The following is a 20,668-nucleotide window of genomic DNA, read 5'->3' as shown; positions in this document are numbered from 1 at the left end:
AGCTGCTCCACTGAGCAGGAAAGTGCCCTGCCTGCCTTGCTAGGGGATTTAGATATAATTTTTTAAAATATTGTTGATACAGACTTAATGTTTGTGTCCCCCCAAAATTCGTGTGTTGAAACCTAATCCCCAGTGTGGTGATATTTGGAGATGAGGCCTTTGCGGGTGATTAGGTCATGACGGTGGAGCCCTTGAGAATGGGATTAGTGCCCTTGTAAAAGAGACCCCGGAGAGCTCCCTCACCCCTTCTGCCATGTGAGGACACAGGTTGAAGGTGGTCTGTGAACCAGGAAGTAGGCTCTTGCCTGACACTGAATCTGCTACCACCTAGATCTTGGATTTCCCGGCCTCCAGAACTGTGAGAAATAGTTTGTTTAAGCCACCCAGTCTATGCTACTTTTGTTGTAGCCCAAACAGACTAAATGAATTGTGCTGGCCAAATTTTTCTCTTGTGACAACCATTTTTGACTTGGGCCTCGGTGGAGGAGGAGAGGAAACTTAGATTTATTAAGCACAGTTTTTCCTCACCCGGCTCCTTCTACTCCAAGGAGGACTTGGCATCAGGGCCAATGATTTTGCATGTAACCTCTCCCAGGGGTAAGGGCTGGTCGTGTTTAAGGAACCGACTGGACCATGCCTTCTAGACGATGGAGTCCCCACAGCAGGGGCATATAAAGAAGCCTGTGCTGGGCCAGGTGTCCTCCTCCTTCTCTTGGGTTGCTCCCTTTTGGGAAAGGTCTGACCTCGTTTCCCTATCTATCTATCTATCCATCTATCTTTCTTTCTCCTTTCTATTTTCTCATGTGTCCAGCCTGTCCAGCTAGGAAGGTGAGACACACGTGGGGCTGTTCTCACAGCCTGGGACCTAAGGTCTAGAAACTAGAGGTAGCTCCCTCTTCACTTTCACCCGGGTTGCTTTGGAAATGCCTTTTTTTACCAGCAGAGAGATGACATCTAAGACCAGGCATAGACTTGGAGGAAGGAAGCAACAGACTCTTAGGGTTGCTTGGTTTTAACAATAAGCCATTGATTCCAAACCTACACGTACACTAGAATCACCTAGGAAATATTTAAGTACGCTGAGAAAAAGAAGCAAGAGGTGACTACAGTGACCCTTACCAACACCTGTCCCCATTAGTCATATTCTGCCTTCCCTCCTCTTATTGTAAATAAGCTGTCCCTGCTCTATCTGAAGTCATTTGTAGGCAAGATCCCACCTGCTCTCACTTACTCAAGGATATCATTCTATAAATGCTCCCCTCTCTCTTTGATCAGTTTTTCCTCACCGCTGGGCCATAAGCAGCTTTCAAATGTGGTTTAATGTCTTCCATCTTTAAAAAAGAAAACAAAACCAGAAATTCTTTTGATTTCATATCTCTCCAGCTGCTCTCCCAAATTTCTTCTCTCCTTTACAACAAATCTTGGCAAAACAAAACTTGCCCCCCATCACTGTCCCCAGTTCCTCTCCTCCCATTATCTCTTCAACCCATTCCAGTCATTGCTCCATGGAACCTGCTCGTCAAAGTCATCAGTGACCTCTGTGACTTTAAATCTAATCATCAGTTCTCAGGCTTTATCTTGCTTGACCTATCCAGCATTTGACATAGGTCATCACTCATCTTCTTGAAATACCTTTTTTTTCACTTGCCTCCCAGGACACTTCTGGTTTTCATTCAACCTTACTGGCCCCTCAGGTAACAATAAATGTTAACTACTCAAAACAGCACAGCAAATGGCATCCAAAATGGAAAAGTACTAAAGCCCTTTCCACGAAATTCAGGAACAAGACAGAGATGTTTGCTATCATCAGTATTCTTAACATTGTTTTAGAGGCTAAAATAAAGCAATAAGACATGAAAACAAAATAGTAGATACAAATCTTCAAAAGGAAGATAGAAAAAAGTCTTTATTTGTGGGTGCTGTAATTGTACAACTAAAAACCTTAAAACTCTAGTTTTTTTTTTTGAGTAAAACAACTAGAATTAATAATAGAATGTGGTAAGGTGGCTAGAAATAGTAGAAATAATAACTAAAACCAAAAACTAGGTCTTTGAAAAGAGCAATAAAACATGTAAACTCCTCAGAAGACTGACTAGGGACAAAAGAAAGAAAAACTAAACAATATTACAATGAAAAGGGTAATATAAACATAGATTCAAGAGATATTCTAAAAAATTATCAAAGAAAATTGAGTGCAATTCTCTAGTAAGACAAGTAAAGAAGTTGTTTTTATTTTTTATCAGACGCTGTCCCTGCTTTCATGGAGTTCACAGTCTAGTGGGGAATTTATATTAAATACATGCTTACAGAAATAATTGATTTTCCTTGTATGAAAGGTCTAACTGGCAGACCTAATCTCATTTGAAGGGAGCAAAAATTAAGTTGTATGTGGAACGGAGGAAGAGTGGCTCAAGCAAAGGGAAAAGTGTGAGAGAAGGCCAAGGAAAAGATTGGAGCATTTGAAAATGTCACAGTCCAGAGGACAGGGCAGATGGAAGGGAGAGCAGCTAGAGAGAAGGTTGGGGCACAAATCATGCAAGGCTCTGTGGCCCATGGCAAAGATTTTGGCCTTCATCCTACATGCCATGGGAAGCCCTTTCAGCATTTTAAACGGGAAGCATTGAGTCGCTACTGTGTAAATTACTTCATCTGTGAGGTCTGCAAAGATTGTAGCCATGCAGCAAGGCAGCATTTTCCACAATCCCTTGCCCCTAGCATCATTCAGTGATACCGGCCACTAATACCCTCCTCTCCTCCATGACCCCCTAAGTATTCCCTATCTTAGAGATTTCGTGGAAATTCTCCAGGGCCTTTAGGCAAGTCAACCCAGGCATTAGGTGTTGAGTGGTTTTGGCAGATCTGAACTCTCACCTGACTCCCACAGGCAGGGCCAACCTCTCAGCCTGCTAACTTCCCAGAAGTTTCTTGATGAGCTTAGACCGTCCCACATTCTCTTCTTTCAGCCTGCAATAAGACCTCATTAAAATTCTAACTACGTGTTCTCTGCCCTGTGCTTGCCTCACCCAGTCATATGTTTTTCAGACTTTAAGTCGTAATCCATTATGAGCTGTGAAATCAACTTAGCAGAACTTGCCAGCATTTTTGAAACACTGAAAGAGAATAGAATAGAATAGAAAATATCAAGTTCATTGTATTTGATAAGAGTATCACTTAATGACATTTTTATTTCAGATGTGTGTGTGTGTGTATATGTATATTAATACATGTATGTTTGTGTAGGGTGAGGATGTGTGTGTGTGCATGCACCATAGGTTACACCATTACATGGTTTTCTTGATTATGGGTCATGATCAAAAAAAGTTTGAGATTTGCTACTCTACTTCCTCCCCTTTTCTGCTCTGTGTAGAAATTTGAACTTACTGAGATCTGACTCTTCTATCTCACCTCATTTCATTTCTCCAAGTCATTTTTATTCATCCCTTGACCGGTTGAAACATTCTGTTCCTCTCCTACAAACAACCCACTGTTATTAGAATATATTTGAGATTTTTCCCTAATCATGGAGTTTAACTTGAGTTTTTCCCCTCATCACCAACAGTTGACTTATGCTTAAAAAAGTGACCCATGGTTTGATGAGTAGCTTATATCCATAAGGACGTAAAACTCATTGCCTGTGTCCTCTTGGTACCTAATTAAGCTAACCAGCCCCAGAGTGGTCCATGAGCTTCATCCTTCTATTCCAAAAGACTTCTTTGAGCATACGTTATCATTGTAGATTTCTGAACAAATACTGTGCCGAGCTAGTAAGGTCCCTAGCATCCAGAAGCCTAGAAGATAATTGGTCTAATATTTGCCTCAGTTAATTGATTATTGAGTGCTTACTACTTGCTTAGAACAGTGTTCTCTGTTTACATCCTGATGTCTATAACCCACTGGACAAAGACTGTGAGTTGTCTAACTTCTTAAATTTGATCTATTTGTTCCCTTCCTGTAACACCCCTTCCCAAGTCAGTATTATCATGGCCCACCTTGTCTAAACTTGGATGTGGACTTGACAAATATGGAAAAAAGCCTGTCACCATCTCTGTAGGTACTCAGTAAACGTGGAATTGGATCTCTGTCTCTAACCTCCCCATTCTCCCAGTGCCAGGATGAGAAATACACTACTCCAATGGCAAATGAGCATCACATGGTTTTATCGTTGTTGTTGTGTACATGAACAAAAAACTCAAGGGACACTTAGGAAGATTTTTTTCTAAGTGTTGAAATAATTTTTGCTTCATCAGAAATTGTCTCTGGCTCTGTGGAGACCATCAACTTAAAATGTACAAGCAAGAAGAGGCGGTAGTTTCAATGACCCCAGAGCACATCTAGGCCAGCCTCTGTTCTAGGCATCAGGAATTTTACCAGTAATGACAGATATTATGAACAGTCCAGCTTGTGTGAGTAATTTTCAAGGGAAAAGAAAATTGTGGCTGAGTAGATTAAATACAAATGTGTTTTTAATACTTTTAATATAAATAACACACACGGACACACAAGTCTCCAGTGAAAGCATAATAAATTCCAGTTATTTCGCCAGGGCAATCAGTCAACAATCAAAGATCAGAACACACATTTTATTCAACTGACTCAAGAATATAACATCCTGAAATCTTTTGGGACGTGCCATTACTTTAGGAAAAGAATTTACACAAACCTGAGTCCACGTGAAGGATATCTCGTGGCCAAGATATGTGTTTACAGGAGGGAAAGCAACGGTTAGCGAATTTATTAGGTGCGTATCCTTTTGTGTTGGTAGCTACCGCCCTTAGTGTGTTTTTACAGAAGTTCTGGTGCTGTGTCAGTGACTTGTTGCCTGCCAATTAGCAGGATTGTGTTTGAATTCTCCAAGAATGTGAGAGTTACTTAAGCATCATTTCCTAGGAGGCAATCAGCCTCAGAAAATCATTTCACAGATGCTGCAGATTGAATGTTTGTGTCCCCCTCAAAATTCATATGTTGCAGCCTAACCCCTAAAGTAATGGTGTGAGGAGGTGGGACATTCAGGAGGTGATTAGGTCGTGAGGGTGGCGCCCTCAGGAATGGGATTAGTGCCTTATAAAAGAAGCCCCACAGAGCTCCTTTCTCCAGTCTTTCCTGTGAGGACACAGTGAGAAGAGGCCTATACGTAAACCAGGAAGCCGGCTCTCCTCAGGCACTGAGTCTGCTGGTGTCTTGATCTCAGACTTCCCAGCCTCCAGAACGGCGAGAAATAAATTTCTGTTGTTTATAAGCCACACAGTCTCCGGTACCTATTCTGTTATAGCGGTCCAGACGGACTCAGACAACAGAATAACAGTTCTCAGGAGGTGCAGGTCTGAAACCCAGGTAACAAATGACCATATTTCTCTGTAGAACTAAAAATAGGATTCATTTGTTGTGGTATAATCAGAAATATTTGGTCTTCATCCCCGTTCCTGGCACGAAGCTGCTCGAACCCTTGGAATTTCCTGAGAGGTAGGAGTGTCTTTTGTCATTCATAAGGAGACCCTTTGAGCTAGGTAATGTGGTGGCTTAGGGCAGTGCCCCTAGAGAGCCTCACGATGGGGCTGGAACTTTCAGCACTACCCACCGACCTCTGGGAAGGGGAAGAGGGCAGGGGCTATAGATTAAGTTCCATAAAAACTCTTGAACAGGAAGATTTGCCGAGCTGCTGTGTTGATGAACGCAGTCCCATGCCGGGAGGGTGGCAAACTGCAGTTCCACGGGGACAGAAGCTCCCGCACTTGGGACCCTGGACCTCGCACTGTATACTTCTTCATCTGACTGTCCATCTGTATCCTTTATAATAAACTGGTAAACGTAAGTAAATGTTTCTGTGAGTTCTGTGAGCCACTGTAGCAAATTAATTGAAGGCCAGGAAGGAGGCATGGGTACCTCTGATCTGTAGCTGGTCAGTCAGAAGCACAAGTGACAACCTGAATTTGTGATCGGCGTCTGAAGGGAGGAGGTGCGGTTTTGGGGGACTGACCCCTTACCCTGTGGGATCTGAAGCTACCTCCACGTGCAAAGTGTCAGAATTAAGTTAAAGTGTACGACACCCAGCCAGTGTCTGCTGAGAACTGGAGAATCGCTTGGTGGTGTTGGAAAAAAAGAAAAACAGTGGATTTATGAATTGTTAATACCTGTCCCCCAGTTTAGTTTTGTCTCCTGGAAGAAAATCTACTTATGATTATTATAGTTATGCCTGATTTATATCCCCTGTCGATTACAGAAAGGGATATGGGGCACTTTGCAATATTAAAAAGCATATGAAACTATAAAGCACGTCTTCATTTTCTTACATCAGTCTCAGTTTACAATTATTCTCAGTATTTTATTAAATGAAGATGGCTGCTATTCAATTCTGGCAAAGACGAGGAAAGCCCCAGCCTGATATTGGCAGATGTGGCTGATAATAATAGACCTCCACTTAGCTTTTATAGGCTTGCTTTTCTCTAACTATAAAGGAACCTGGCTGACGAAAAAAAATAATGTTCCAATTAAGACATGCACACAGTCTGTGATGGATGAACTTGCTGCCAGAGCCACTTAGAAAATTCAGTTGAGAAGGGCCGGGGCTTTGATTACGCTTTCTGCATGGTCCAAAGGCAGAGCGCAAAAAAACCCCATGCCGTGACAGCCTCGCATGATAAAAGAGCACCAGACGGAGAGTTTGATGGGCAGCATTCTGCCAGGTGAGTAAATGCTGGGCAAGACCTTTCCCCTCTCTGCATTGTAGTTTCTCATCTGCAAATTGGGAGCGCTCACTCACTGTATCAAATACTTCTTGTGAAGCAACTCGGATCCTTGTGGCCTCCCCTTATCTTGGCTGGCCACCCAGGGACTGTCCTTGCTCAGGGACCTCCGATGGCACCTCACCTCCCATTCAGAGTATACACCTCTCACCTCCCACCCTGGGGCTCACCTGTTGCCTCTGAGGTTTCAGATGCCACAAGACCCATTGAGCACCCTTGCATATGATGGACAGGGAGTTAAGGTACATCGGGTGAAGTTGTCACCAATGGGTTCTGGGAGCCGGCAGATAAATTGTTTTCACCTTCCCCCCAGAGATAGAGCATCCTGAGATGCAACTGCTCTTATAGCCACTCAGAAGAGGGTCCAGCAAGATGAGGCGATCAGTTGCATGTGGTCACAAGTGGTGGCAGGCTCCTGAATGTGCGTGCTAATTCCCTCTCCTTCCTTCTCTGCCCTGCTCCTCTCCCCTCTCGCTCCTTCTCCCTGGCGGACTGTGCTCCCTAGTAAAGTAGGAAGCTTTTGTCTTGGAATCTGCTTTGGGGATACCAGGCTAAGACGTCAAGATAAGCTCTGTTCATCAGTGTCCTCAAGATGCCCAAAGGGGCTCAGCTCCCACTCCCACCTGCCCTGAGATGGAAGAGGAAAATGGCAAGGCAAGTCATCTGTTTTATAGAATGTCCTCCATGTAAGGCTCATGGAAAACAAAAAAGTTCTGACATTAGAACACATTCCAAAGCTCTTGGGCTATTTAATATTGGGTCGAGTTTGGGAGCAGTCATTACAGAGGGAGCCTGGGTTTCTGATGGAGAGTTTTGAATGCACTTGCAGGGCCCTGCTCCCTGAGGAATCTAAAGAGAAAGACCAGGAGGGTAGCTGTACTCGAGGCTGGAGAGGCAGGATTTGAAGTCCTCATCCCAGTGTGGAGAGGAGGGGAACCTGTGTTCATGCTTGAAGTTGTCAGGAAGCAAGTCAATGGGCAGAGTCGAGGAGGGACCCTAATCACCAACCTCAGCAGCTCTCTCTGTTGGCCATGCAAAGCCACTCTCCACACCTTGCAATCCCCCTTTTTCCTACTAAAACAACACTGACTTGTTGAGATAGGGGTTGAGAGCCTTTGATCTCAGGAGGTTAACACCTTCCCAGGCCTCCAGAAGATGAATTGTGATTGATTTAAAGGCTGATATGTGACCCAGTTCTGGCTAATGAAGCATAGCAGGAAGTCTGCTAAAGAGAACTCCCTTCCTGAATTAAAAGGTTGCAAAGAGGCAGAGGTTGCTTCATCCTTCCTGTCTGGAATGTAGACGTGGTGCCTGGTATTACAGCAGCCATAGTGTGATCTTGAGGCAAGAAGCATGAGAAGAAGGCCAAGAGAATCTGAGGGATGCTGGCCCTAGCATCATTGAGCTACTAAACTAATTTCAGCACCACCTCATCTTTTGTGTAAGAAAAGTAAGTCCTTATTTATTTCAGTCACTGTTAGTAGGGTTTTCTGTTACAGCAAAATCGTTACTGAGCCTAGAAAGATGTGGTAGAGAAACAATAAAGACAAAGATTCAGAAGTCAAGGAAACTTGTGTGAGGAGGAAGGAGTGACTGACAATACAAATGCTACAGAGAAATCAAAAGGAAGACAAGACTGAAAAACATGCAGGGGCTGGTTTCAAGTAAGAAGTCACTGGTGAGCTCAATGAGAGCCATTTCAGAGAGGCTGATGGGGCAAAAGCCAGATTATAGTGGGTCAAGGAGGAAAGAATGCAAGGAGTGGAGACATCAAATATAGACAGTTCTTTCAAAAAGTTTTGCCTGTGTCTGTATCACGAATCCTCAGAAGTTGCTGAGCTTTGACCTAGCTTTTTCACTTCTAGAGATTTATCCAGAGGAGATAATTAAAAGTACTGACAAAAATTTAGCCACAAAGGTGATCATTGCAGCTTTATCTATAATAGAGAAATGTTGGCAAACAACATAAATACCAAAAAAACACAGAAATTGTTAAATAAATTATGGATGTCTTCATGATGGAATATTGTTCCAGTAAATATATATGGTATTTTGAAACAATTTTTTAATGGCATGGAATAATATTCATAATGGATCACACAAAAAAGCAGGTTATAAAAATATGGTTATAAATTATGTGTATTATTTGTATGCAAAGAAAAAGGCAGGAAAGAAATACATAAAAAATATCAAAATTTATAGGAGAACCTCTTAAATTTGTATTTTCCTCTATGTTTCAGAATTAGCACTTATTATTTTTATAATCGGGAAACTTTATTTTGAAAAAGCAGTGAAATTTGCTATGAAGGAAAAGAGAGTAGTGAATATGGGGTTGGCAGAAGAAGGGCATGGACCTGAAGAACTAGTAGGTGTTTTAAATTTCCAATCACTAGGTGTTTTAAATTTCCTATTAGTAAGTATTTTTAATGTCCAAAAATAAAGTCTGTTCAATATGTTATGTCTTCCTCTGAGATCAGGCTGCCAGGAACCTTGGAAAAAAATTTGATGTTTAGTTACAAGTATATTATTCCCTGTTCTTTGCATATTTGGTTTATCCCCTTTCTTGGACCTCAGTTTCTTCATCTGAAAAGATACCAAGGCATGTTGAATAATTTAACCCAAGTGTCACGGCCTCCCACAGTGGCCCAAAGCCCCTTTGGCCAAGAGACACAGGTAAGAGACAGCAAATATCCCTCGTGGCTAGACTAGGATCAGAGACCTTTACGTGGACTGGAAACAACACACCACAGCAGACGGACAGTTCATCCCCATCTACTCAGAGCACATGGTATGATATCAAACCGGGAAAAGGAGAGGCGAGACTCTCTCATGAATGTACCCAGATGCCTGCTCTTGTTACATCTGTGGCAGCATCATGACAGCCTGGCCATGGAGGAGGCTGGTCTCTCAGGAGCAGACAAGCAGAAGGTAACTCTGAAGATTACCAGGAAGAGGCTGCTTCACCAACACTCATGCAGTCCACGTTCCCTAGCCATCTTCCCGCCTGCCCTTCACGGGTCCAGGTTCTTACACCTCAGGTTAGGTGACTTGGGCCTTAGGAGGTCCTCAAGGCTCATGACCAATGATAAAACAGTTATTTTCCTCCAGATAGATTTCATTCTAGAACATTCTCTGGCTTTCCTTAACAACGAATGAGGAACACAGTTATTAGACTGTCAGCCATCCTACATTTAAATCAATTCTTCTGTAGGCACATATGAGCCGTGTCGTGACATTCCATGCAGCATGGGGAAGGAGCCCAGCACCCACGCCTGGAGTCTTCCCCACTTCCTCACATAACAAACCTTTCCGTGTGTACCTCACAGAATGGTTATGAAAGTCAAATAAAATTATAATATGCAAACACTTTGTAAAACTATGAGAAGCTGTGTGAATGTAAGTCATTGTTGTTATTATTACTCCAGGTAAGAGCCAGTCTAACATAGATATTCTGTCTCATTTCTTTTCTTGACTCCAGCTCATTGAGAAAACTCTCACGCAAAGAACTGATCCTAAAACCTGGCTATTGCTTTCAATTTATTTCAGCAAATGGCTTGCCCCAAGATTACCATTGAAAATGGAAATCTCTTATTTGGTCTCTGAAAATGCCTGCAGTAGGGCTAAAGAAAGATTAAATGATGGTTTCCATATAAAGAAAAGAGAGAGGACAAATGGGGGTGTTCAGAAGGAATCTCTCTTGCCACAGTTTAGCTTAGGCCCTCAGAAAATATTTGTTGAAATAGCTGTGTAAATTCCACTACTATCGGTTGGTGTTCACTAGGATGTCATGAACCTTGAGGTCTGGTCGGGGCAGCAAGCCCTCTACGAAGGGCAGGCATGTCTGGGGAGCAAGGCTGCTCCACTCAGTAGCTTGATATCAGAACCTCTGAGAGGAAAAGCCTCGGAGAGTGAGCCCAGACCATGGACTGTGGTGGTCTATGACAGGAACAATAGCACTGTCCTAGAGCTGCCATTGCCGAAAGGATGATGGTTACTGAAAAAGAGCAAATGGGACCCAATTGCTGGCTGGACATGAATGAATCAGGGAAGCTCTGAAACCTCATAAGAGAGGAAAGAGTGCATAAAAGCCTTGCTTGGAGTCTAAACTAACGTGCCAATGACCTTCTGTATTCACCAAAATGGTCACCAAGTCTTGAGAAGAGCAGGAGTTAATTGCTCATTCATTCAACAGGACTTTACCATGTACATAGAAAATTCTAGACATGGGAGTGAACGTAATAAAGCCATCTACCATTTGTGGTTTTCGCCCTAAAGGCACTTACAAGCTGGTAGGGGAGAGAAGTTAAATCATTAGACACAGGAGAATGATGAGGTCACAAGGCCGTAGGAGACAAGTCACAGGTGAGGATCTTAACACGTGCTAGAAGTTGAGAGAGCAAGAGATGATCTGGGGCTAGAGGTCAGGGGAAGCTTTTGTTCAGGAAGTGCAAGCTGGCCTCAAACTTGAAGGATGCTCAGAGATTGAACAGTCAGAAGAGAGGGACAACCCAGATTTGGGTGTGAGAGGGGGAGGCAGCGTGAGCAAAGGCAGGGAGGTAGGAATGATTATGGGATGTGGAGGCAGCAAAAGGGATCACCTTACTCTAGTAAAGCCTTTGTGTGGGGCCATAATGGAAATCAAGGTTAGAGAAATAAATTAGGTCTTGATTGCATCCTGGAAAGGGTTTTGAAATGCCACTGAGATTAATCCTGTGTGTTCATGCCAGTGGAGCAGGGGACATTATGCCTGCTTTGGGCCACAGAATCAACTCAACAAACCACACATGAAAAGCAGCCGCTGGGGCAGCCCCCGGAGCATCCAGTGCGTGTCACACAGCAGTAGTCAGTGGGAACAGCAAATGCTACATGAGCAACTGTAGGCAGGAATATGAGGAAGGGAGATCTACAAGGGAAGGAACTTACAAAACACCCAAACAGTGCTCTCTTCAAGGGGTTTGGGTGAGGGGCACTGAAATAAGAGGTCTGAGGTAATTTCTCACGGTCTCTGCACTTGCAAGCTCAGCAGATTAGGAAAATAATTGCCAGTCGAAAATAAGCCATAGGGAATTTTTGTCTTCTTGTCCCTGGAAGTCTTGCTCCATGGTTTCCAATGGTTAGGAAATGGGCACACCCAGCAGGAAGAGATGTTGACCAAAGTGTCATGAACTCAACTTTTCAGAGATGGTTTAATATGTTTGTGGTTGATGCAGGTTCTTGATCCTCTGTTTACCTCTTGATCTGTTCTCTTTTGGGCAATAACAGGGGTGTTTTATCATTCTTCAGGATCAAAAGGAGATTTCAAGCTGTTTCTATTTAGTCCCACACAAGTACAGGTGCGAGTGGGGGGAGGTGCCTCTCCCTTCCACCCCACACCATCACCATCTTGGCAACTACTTGAAAGGGGGTGTGGGAGGATAGTGTGAGGTAGGCAAAATCAGGACTGAGCAGAGTCTCAGAGCTCAGTTGGGTAGAGGGGGTGCGCTGGCTGCTACTGAAGGGAATCCCTCTGGATAGCAACAGGAAGACAGCCACCCCAGCTGAGGCAGCATTGGAGACCCCCTCGAAAGGACACCCGTTCGCCTGCAGTTGTGGGCTCAATTTCCATGTGACTCCTGAACAGTTGATGCCAAGACAGCATTTCTCCCCCATCATTGTGAAAAATATCCAAATGTTTAACAAACCCTTGTTGGCAAGCCTGTGGGAAAAGATACTCCCATATTGCTGAGGGAGTTCAAAGTGGTACAAGCCTATGGAAGAAAACGAGGTAATACCTGCCAAAATTACACGTGGATATACACTTTGCCCCGATAATTTCTCTTCCGGGAATTCATCTAAAGTTAATCTTATACACATGTGAAATAATGGATATCAAAGGGGCTCATTGCAGCCTGGTTTATGATAGCAAAAGATTGGAAACAACTCAAGTCCATTCAAAAGGCACTGGTTAACTAAACTATGATACATCTACCCAAGGGAGAGCATGTAACTTTAAAAAAAAGAATGAGGGGAAGTTCCATCGACTGATATGGAAATATTTCAAGATGTGTTAAATAAAAAGAAGTAGGTGCAGAGCAGGGTAGAGCTTCTGCATTTCCAAGAATAACCTTATAGAAACCGAAGTAACTCCTCATTTTAGTAGCAGAGACACAACTGGAAGCAAAGGCATTTTTCAGTCAACATGTATGCTGGTGTAGACAGAGAATCCAAAGGCATCTACAAAACTTAGAAGAAATAGTAAAAGTTAATTTATCAAGGTTGCAGAATACAAGATCAATATAAAAACAATTGTATTTTGGGCCAGCCCTGGTGGCCTAGTGATTAAATTTGGCGCACTCCACCTCAGTGGCCCAGGTTTGGTTCCTGGGTGCAGACCTACACCGCTCATCTGTCAGTGGCCATGCTTTGGTGGGGGCTCACATAGAAAAAGAAGAAGATTGGCAGCAGGTGTTAGCTCAGGGTAACTCTTCCTCAGCAAAAAAAAAAAAAAAAAAAAATCTATTTCTATATAATAGCAACAAACAATTGGAGAACAAAATCTCTAAAAACACCACTTATAATATCATCAAAAAGCCTAAAATACTTAGGAATAAGCTTAGCAAAAGATGTGCATGGCCTTTACACTAAAAACTTTAAAATATTGCTAAATAAATGGAGAGAGACATACCATGTTCATTGACGGGAAAATTCAATATTGTTAAGATCTTATAGTTAAGTTCTCATCACTGCCATGTGTCCCAGAAATGTGAGCAAAAATATTTTTCTCCATTTTATCCACATGAGCCTTCTCTCTAAGGCTTAGTTGTGAATTTATGGGATTTAGGATAAATCTGAGGGACAGACTCTTGGAAAACCCAGAATCGCCCCTCCCCTTGATAGCCAAGGCATTGTTACTGAGCCAGTTGTGTGCTTGGCCTTCACCCTCAGGAGGAGTTCTTCCCTGGGTGACAGCTCCATCTCTCATGAAAAATTTGAGGAAGACCTTCAAGGAGTCCACGTCACAAAGGTGTAAAGACATTATCTTGACCTAACAGAACATACATTTAATGCTACCCTTTTATTGTTCATGGCTGCAGTATATGATTTTGTTCAAGGAGTTGTGAGTTTCTCGAAGGGAGTAAACTGCATTCTGAGTTGGTTTTCCATGCCCTAGCCCAGCACTGTCCCATACAACTGTCTGCAATGATAGTTGTGCTTGTTATTATTTCAATCTTCTTAAGTTTATTGAGGCTTGCCTTGTTTCCCAACATATGGTCTATCCTTGAGAATGTTCCGTGTGCACTTGAGAAGAATGCGTATTCTGCTCTTTTTGAATGGAATGTTCTATATATGTCTATTAAGTCCAACTGGTCTAGCTTTGCCTTTAATTCTATTGTTTCCTTGTTGATTTTCTGTCTGGATGATCTATCCGTTGCTGTGACTGGAGTGTTGAGATCCCCTACTATTATTCTGTTATTATCAATATCTCCTTTTAGATTTGTTACTAGTTGCTTTTTGTACTTTAGTGCTCCTGTGTTGGGTGCATAGATATTTGTGTTATGCCTTCTTGATGGAGTGTCCCTTTGATCATTATATATTGCCCCTCTTCATCTCTCTTTACCTGTCTTGAAGTCTACTTTGTCTGATATAAGTATGGCAGAACCTGCTTTCTTTTGTTTGCCATTAGCTTGGAGTATCATCTTCCATCCCTTCACTCTGAGCCTGTGTTTGTCATTGGAGCTGACATGTGTTTCCTGGAGGCAGCATATTGTTGGGTCTTGTTCTTTAAGGCATCTTGCCATTCTGTGTCTTTTTTTTTCTTTTTTGGAGAATTCAATTCCTTTATATTTAGGGTGATTATCCATATATGAGGGCTTAATTCTGCCATTTTGTCATTCATTTTCTGGTTCTCCTGCATTTCCTTTGTTTCTCATCCCATGTGGTTTGGTCTACCAATTGAGTTATGTAGTTTTTTATGGGTTTTTTTCCCCCTTATTTATTGTTTGTGAATCTGTTCTGCTTTTTTGTTTAGTGGTTTCCATGAGGCTTGTATTCAAAATCTTGTAGATAAGATAGTTCATTTTCTGACGGCTTCTTATTTCCTTAGACTAAACCGATTCAGTTCCTTTCCTCTTCCCCTCCTACACTGTTTTTCTCACATCTTACTCCATCTTGTGTTATGATTTTGTGGTTAAAATGACAAGATTATCTTTGTTTTTAGTGTTTTCCTTCCCTTTATCTTTAATGTTATACTTGAGTATTTGCTAACCTGTTCTGATGTATAGCCACAATTTTCTGATTTTGTCTACCTATTTCTCTCCTTACTTCATGCTTTGTAACCGCTTTCTCCTTTTTTTTTTTTTTTTTAGATATGAGGACCTTCTTGAGGATTTCTTGTACTGGAGGTCTCGTGACTATTAACTCCCTTAGCTTTTGTTTATCTGGGAAAGTTTTTACTTCTCCATCATATCTGAAGGATATTTTCACTGGATAGAGTATTCTTGGCTGAAAGTTTTTGTCCTTCAAAGATTTGAGTATGTCATTCCAGTCTCTCCTAGAATGTAAGGTTTCTGCAGAGAAATCTGCTGAAAGCCTGATAGAGGTTCCTTTGTAGGTTATTTTCTTCTGCTTTGCTGCTCTTAGTATTTTTTCTTTGTCATTCATTTTTGCCAGTTTCACTACTATATGCCTTGCAGTAGGTCTTTTTACATTGACATATTTAGGAGATCTGATAGCCTCTTCCACTTGGATTTCCATCTCTTTCCCTAGGTTTGGGACGTTCTCTGCTATTATTTCCTTGAACAAGCTTTCTGCTCCATTCTCCTTCTCTTCTCCCTCTTGAATATCTATAATTCCTATGTTGCATTTCCTAATTGAGTCAGATATTTCTCAGAGACTTTCTTCATTTCTTTTTAGTCTTAGTTCTCTCTCCTCCTCTATCTGGAGCATTTCAATATGTCTATCCTTGATTATGCTGATTTGCTCCTCTATGGTGTCTGCTCAAGTGTTCAGGGAATACATATTTTGTTTTATCTCATTGATTGTGTCTTTCATCTCCAATATTTCTGATTGATTCTTCTTTATGGTTTCAATCTCTTCTGTGAAGTAGCTCCTGAACTCATTGAATTGTTTCTCTACATTCTACTTTAACTCGAGTTTTTGGATGATAGCTATCATCAAAATTTGAATTCTCTGTCATTTAGATTACATATTTCTGTGTCTTCAGGACTGATTTCTGGGTACTTGTCATTCTCTCTGGTCTGGAGATATAATATAATGTTTGATATTGCCAGAGGGCATGGCTTTATTCTTTCATACCCTTGTGTTATTTTGTTGCAGTTACCACCTATCGCCACTGGGTGGGTGTCAAGGTCCACACTTTCTGAGCCCTCTGATCCTAGGTGCTGGAGCTGGTGCCGGGTGCGTCGGGGAGAGGGGCACTTTCTTCAGCATGATCTCACGGGCTTACTCACTCTGCTCTCACTATCTGCTCTCCTGGGATGTTGGCTTGATGAGGTCACCCCCCACCATAGTTTTCACCCCTGTAGGGGGCTTCCACATAGGCTGCGAGGGATCTCAGGGATCTTTGATGTTCCCCCAAATGAGCATCCCCTCCCCACTTCCTTCCCTCTTGGAAGCCTCAGGCAGTTGCAGATCATAGTGTTTTGGGGAGGGAGCAAAGTTTTCTCTTACCCCATTCCACCTCGTCTGAGCAGGGCTCCAGCCTCTCCACCCTCCGTCATATGGCTGTGTGGATTTCTCAGACGTCTCTTGTGTTGTGTGGATGTCCTCTGTTGGAGCATGAATGTCTTTTTCGCTGTATGGTGGAGGGGAGAGATTGCCATAGAACTCACTCTGCAATGATGCTGACATCACTCCAAAATCAATTTTATTGGAATTCTGGAAATTAGTCAAAAGCTTACAGCAACCAGATGAATGCTTAATCAAGAAACAAGAGACTGACTCTTGGTGGGAAATCTCTGTGACATTTTAGCTTATCATGGCCCCATCCTCACCTTCCTGGATTGGCAGCAGTTGTGAAAACGGAACCCACATTGCCAGTGTGGGTGTCTGGTGCTGAGGAAATAGAGCAGATCTTGTTCTCAGACAATAGTGGTCATTTGGTTTGACTTCTCTGGTGGCTCCCTGAACTGGCACAAAGGGCTTGCTTTTATTTTGCCTAGCCTAGAACTCTTGAAGAGTGGAGAGGCAGCTACCCTGGGGGGCATTTGTCAGAAACTTTTAAAGGCAAGTGTATTAGCCACTGCTCACAGAGCAAGGGATAACAGCTGGGGCACACAACAGATATGCCAAAAAGCTTGAGAGGAAAGGATGGGGAGTGAGATGCTTTAGGAATTAGGACTTTGAAAAGCTCCCACATATTCCTGGGAATGTAGACAGCCAAACACTTGTCCAAGCAGGGCGTATGCTCAGAAAAACCTGAGAAGGCTCTAGGCTTTCACTCCTGGCTGACTTTCAGGCTCTGCATGAGCAGGAAGTGAAGGCTAAGGTAGAGTTGTAAACTGTCCAGCCAAGTGTTGAAGGCATGCCCCAAAACTCACACACACACACAGACACACACACACAAACAGCCCATCTATGAAGACTTGGATATTTTTCTGGTTTTGGTTCTAGGCATTTCAGGACATCTCTGTTGAATCACCAGCTGACAATTAAGCTAATCAAAGAGAGACTTCAGGGCTGGCCCCATGGCCGAGTGGTTAAAGTTTCACGTGCTCAAAGTTTCACGTGCTCCACTTTGGCACCTGGGTTTGTGGGTTTGGATCCTGGGTGCAGACCCACTCTGCTCATCAGCTATGCTGTGCAGGCATCCCACATACAAAGTAGAGGAAGATTGGCATGGATGTTAGCTCAGGGCTAATTTTCCTCACAAAAAAAAGAGAGATAAAGAGAGAGACTTCAGTGGCCACACATGACAAAGAATACAGATTTTTAAAATTAGTTCAGAAAAGTCACTAACCAAACAAACAGTAGTCACAAGCATCAACCACCAACCCTGAAGAGGGAGGAAAGTCTGATTTCCAGAGGTGACACATTATAACATTCAAAATGTCTAGTTTTCCACAAAAAGTATGAAGCATGCAAATAAACCCGGGGAAGAGAAAATAGAGAGTGATTGCTTAATGGGCACGGGGTTCTTTCAGGGATGATGAAGTGCTCTGGAATTAGATAGGAGTGATGGTTGCACAACATCGTGAATATACTGGAACCCACTGTATTGTACACATTAAAATGATGAATTTTATCTTACATGAATTTTACCTCAAAAAAAAGACTCATTGCAAAATGGATTTTTAAGCAATATGCTGGGGCTTTCCTTCAAATTTTGCAGCTTTTCTCAGAAATTCTTCTTTTGCCTTTACACACACACCTCAGTAATTCCAGGTCTGCCAGGATCATTATGTAAGCTGGTCTGTAATTGGAAGTCTATTTCTGGATGGCACTTGCCATGGGTCCTGATGTCAGGTTCAGATTGTCACATGAAGTGCGTGGTTTCTTCCAGCATCCTCCAAATGCAACATTTCCAAAACACAACCCTGATTTCTTCCCATATTTGTCTCCCTCCATCATTCTACATCAGCAAAGGGCATTTCCCCATGCCATTTTGGACAGCTCCCTCACAGACTATCCAGTTAATCCCCATGTCTGGATATTTAACCTCCCAAATGGCTTTCAAATCGATTTACTTCTCTTCATCACCACTGTCACCACCTTCATTCAATAGGCCACCATTTCTTATTTGTACTGTTATAATAGACTCCCAACTGGTTTCATCACATGCTCTGTTGACCCTTTTCAGTCTATTCCCCTACTCTATTCATTTGCATTTTTAAAATGCAAATCTAATTATTTCACTCCCCCATTTAAAGCTTTTAATTGGCTTCCCATTGCTCTTAAAGTAAAATCCTCAAGCATTGAAATGGTTTGCAAGGCCCTGTGTCACCTGGCTCCTGCCTACCCCTCCAGCCTCCCCACTGAGTCACGACACTCTCATCATGGATGTTTCTCTCTACCTCAGGGCAGTCATATACATGCTCATCTCTTCCTAGAACATTCTATGTCCTCTCCTCCCTGCACTTACCCAGTCCTACCCATTTTCAGAGCTTAGATGAAATGTCACTTCCTAAGCAAAATCTTCCTGGCCCTCCCAGGCTTGGGTAAGTTCCCCTGTGTGGGCTAAGTGCCCAGGGCTCCTCTTTTATGGTGTATCTTACTCTTACAATTTCTGTGATCCATTGCTCAATGTCTGACTCCCTCACTAAAATGTGAGACCCATGAGGGCAGACACTGCCTTGTTCAATGCTCTAGCCCCAGCACCAATCACACTGCCATGGGTATGGTAGGGGGTTAATACATATTTGTGGACTTGCTATTATGGAATGTAATTAGGTCTCACCGGATAGTACCCTACTAATCAGTTGGGACCTTAGTAAGAATGAATTGGCAACCTGCCAGAGAAAGAATGCTGCCCAGGTGTGCTGCGAACTCTATGCTCCTATCGCAGGAGCAGGGTGGTGTCCTGGGAGAGAGGATGGCGCATGCATCTCCGAGGAGTCCTATTCTGAGCCAGCCAAGCATACTCAGGATCGCAGAAGAACTATGTATGAGCCATCTTTCACTTCTCGTTTCAGTAGCCTATTACAACACACAGCATTCCCAGATAGTGGAATTTAAGGAGTGGATCATCCATTCTGTTCAACTGGGCCCTCTAGACCAAGAAATTCAGGGTCTTTTTTCTAGAGTCTCAGGTATCCCAAGTGGCCACCCTCTTCGAGGGGGCAGAGAAACATTTGGTCCTATAATCCCTCCTGTTTCTCTCTTCTTTCCCACATCCTCTGAGTCATTTTTAATTCCTTTGTTACTCCCACAGTCCTCGTCCACCCCCAGTCCACCCCGGAGTCCCCTGTCTTTTTGTGGTAGGTTGCCAGTGTCAGTTGTCAATCATTCAACTTCATCCAATTTCACAGCTAGGTGGGTCCAGCAGTGCGGAGAGGTGAGTGGGGGAGGGGAGAGGTGACAGACCTTCATTATGATTCCACTTCAGGGAGAGTTATGGGTAAGCAGTCAGATCTGTTATCCTGCCAGTGTTAACTCCCTGCCAACTTATTTCCTGGACATTATAATCCTGAAGAGAATGTCTGTTTCCTACTCTGCCTCTAGTTCCATTACCAAAGACCCGGCTGTTATTTTAGCTTCAGTGCGTGCCAGGCAGGACCCTCAAAGGTGGGACAGAAAACTCGCTGAGACCAAGCACCAGAGGGAGAAGTGGGAGCTGATATAGGAGATGGAGGGAGGCTAAAGACACCCTTCACTCCCTCACAGGTTTTCTGAGAGTCTGGCACCTTCTGTATTTCTTGCTGAAAACAGATATCAGGGAGGAATACTGAGGAATTATTTCCATAAGCTGTCTGCAACTAAAAATGATGTGCTGGGAATGACACTGAGCAAATAGACTCCTACCGCTTTCCTATGTGCTCAGGTTTTCTCCATCAAGAACAAGCCTCAGATTGCAAAGGGCAGAACAAACATGGGTGAGGCCAGGCGGTCAGAGATGAGTGAAGAGCATGTCTGCAAAGCGACAAGCTGGTCCAAGTGCCTTGAGCCTCCCAGCCCAGGTAGGCTGCATCCTGGGGAAACGAGAGGACCGGTAAAGGAGATGGATCAGCCTAGGCCATGACTTCTGAGGACCTTGGAGAAAGGAAGAGGTGTCAGAAGATTGGAAGCAGGCTGAGTATGACATCAATTCAGATGATTAAATTGAATGTAAAGGAGGAAGTGATCATGGGACCCGAATGGAACCCCTAACTTCATTCCCTTTCTTAGTAGGGATTCTGGGCTGGGAAAGAGGATTTTATAGCATGTGGTGCATCTGGGTTTCCTCAAAGTATTGGGCATTATGAACACCAAGAGCATCCATGAAAAAATATCTG

Source organism: Equus przewalskii, chromosome 7 (genome assembly GCF_037783145.1).
Source record: "Equus przewalskii isolate Varuska chromosome 7, EquPr2, whole genome shotgun sequence".
Classification (NCBI taxonomy): Eukaryota; Metazoa; Chordata; class Mammalia; order Perissodactyla; family Equidae; genus Equus; species Equus przewalskii.
Note: the sequence above shows the minus strand (reverse complement) of the source record.